We start from the raw sequence: 2446 nt of genomic DNA, 5'->3' as shown, positions 1-2446 counted from the left end.
CTGTTTTAAAGACATATGACTATGGAAGGGACATTAGATTGTAAGCCCCCTTGAGGGACAGCTAGTGACATGACTATGGACTTTGTACAGTGCGGCATAATATGACGGCGCTATATAAATACAGTTGACAATCGAAAATCTAACTATTATTATATTATCTATATATACCTGAAAATTATATTATATATATATTATACATGCTATTGTACAGTTATATTACATGTTTCACAATTTTTTAATTTATCTTTTTATTTAAAGTTTATTATTAAATGTGTTACATTTCTTAATATTGGACATATATTAGTGAATTATGCCTAAGAATTATAGCCTAAAATGAAAAATGAATTTCAATGCAAAAAAATTTAATGCTTTTTGCATGGAAATACGAAGAGAATTAAAACGCCAGGGAGGGTTAAAGGGCATCATGACATCAAATACCACTCCACCTTCCTTAATGGATCATCATGCCCCTCATTACATCCATGTCTTCCTTATTGAACCATGATACCCCCACAACAAATTTATGGGATCACATGACCTCTAATACCCCCACACCTTCTTTACTTTGCCATCATAACCTTTAATAACCCCACAGCTTCCTTACGGTGGAACTAATCCTGAACCAATCTGCGTTCGATCGCAGGGCACGATCTTCATTATCTAAAATTGACCTTACAGTACTTATAACTATGGTAGGGACATTAGATTGTGAGCTCCTTTGAGGGACAGCTAGTGACATGACTATGGACTTTGTTCAGCGCTGCGTAATATTATGGCGCTATATAAATACTGTGTAATAATAATAATAATATTCTTGATTGGCTGTGCCAGGGTGATGCAGCTCCTCTGCGGACGCATGGGAGTTCATTCGCCCCGGCACATGCAAAGGATGCTGGAATTGCTGGGTTTCCCTGGCAACCAATGCTGACGCTGCGCATGCACAGCTCATGTCTTGATTACAGAAACCCAGAGCGATCAGGCAGCTACGACGTATTGTTCCTGCAGAGACATCGCCTGTACCTTACTGCAATAATAAGCTGCCTGATCATGGAATTTTAAAAGTGAAAGCACCTTATTGGACCAACATGTCCCCAATATTTATTTATTGGCCCATCATATCACCCAACAAACACACATTCCTTACTGACACACCCAGTTAGCTAATACCCCCCACCTTCTTTATTGCCCCATCACGTGACCTAACACTCCAGAGCTACCCAGAACTGAACTCTGGACTCTCAGCTCCCCAAGCGCCCCGCCCATTCCTATTGGCCTCGCAGCCACCACTTCCGACTCCCGCTAGCTGACCACAGCAAATCACTGAATGTGTCTCCCTTTATTTACATTCCCCCATGGTCTCCTGAGCGGAAGCGCTGCGGTGAATACTCCCCCCGGGTGCTGGAGAGTTCAGGATATGGTTCCGGGGGAGGTGACACGTGGCTACGGCAGGGGGGCGGGGAGTTGGGCGTAGGAGGACGGGGATGGCAGGGACCGAGAGGACCACCGAAAGCGGTAAGGGAGCCCTTCTATGGCGTACTGGGTGCATTGTTCCGGGGATCTGGGACCAGCTGTGTGCTGCCAACTGCTGTGGGACTAAAAGTCTCAGCTTGTCCTGCAAGCTGCCACTTGTGGAGCATCACTGAGGGTCCTGCCTGTCCGGCCCATGAAGTGAGGACTGTCTGTGCTCCACATCGCATTCCAGAGAAGTTTCTAGCAGGACTTTATTTGCAGGTACTCAGAATTGTCCCAGCTGGGAACAAGCACAGCCAATACGGTATATAGGTGCAATGCAGGGCTGAGGGTTACCATGGAGGAGTATGGGGGGATTGTGGGGTAATAGGGCACCGACATAATCAGTTACATTACACTGATTTCTTTTATAATAATGTCAGAGCTCTCCAAGGTAATACCACTGACTTCTGATATAATACCACTATATTCTGATATAACATTGTTTTCTGATATTGTAATCTCATGGCTCTCCCAGGAAATAACACTGATTTCTCATACAATAACACTGACTTTGGATGTAATGATCTCCGAGCACTGCAAGATAATACCACTGAATTCTGACACGTTGATTTCTAATAATCTCGGGGGATTCTCCGATAATAACACTGACTTTTACATCATAACACAAAATTCTGACATAATAATCTCCAGCCCCCCCAGATAAAAACACTGATGTACTACTGATGACATAATACTACTGACTTCTGATACAATGATCCCATATATTACCACTGATAACTAATATAATACGTTCTGTAACATAATAATGCTAAAAAAATAACTCTGACATCTGATACAATGAGCACTCCAAGATAATACCACTGACATTTGTAATGTAAATACCTCTGACTTCTGACATAATACCTCAGACTTCTGATACAATGACCCCAGGGTACCCCCCCAGATAACACTGACTTCTGATACGTTGATCTCA

General features: G+C 42.8%; 1 protein-coding gene across 2 annotated transcripts in view; it reads left to right on the top strand.

The window, feature by feature from the left end:
• The first annotated feature begins 1446 nt into the window (after positions 1-1446).
• SLC39A13 (solute carrier family 39 member 13) overlaps positions 1447-2446 on the top strand; it is a 24615-nt gene continuing 23615 nt past the window's right edge. The window contains exon 1 of one of the 2 annotated variants that reach the window (XM_072421941.1): positions 1447-1512. The gene's annotated coding sequence lies outside the window, so the exon portion shown is untranslated. The other variant, XM_072421942.1, reaches the window with a different exon arrangement.

This window comes from Pyxicephalus adspersus, chromosome 9 (assembly GCF_032062135.1).
Source record: "Pyxicephalus adspersus chromosome 9, UCB_Pads_2.0, whole genome shotgun sequence".
NCBI lineage: Eukaryota > Metazoa > Chordata > Amphibia > Anura > Pyxicephalidae > Pyxicephalus > Pyxicephalus adspersus.
The sequence above is the reverse complement of the archived record's forward strand: the minus strand, read 5'-3'. Positions and strand labels throughout refer to the sequence as shown.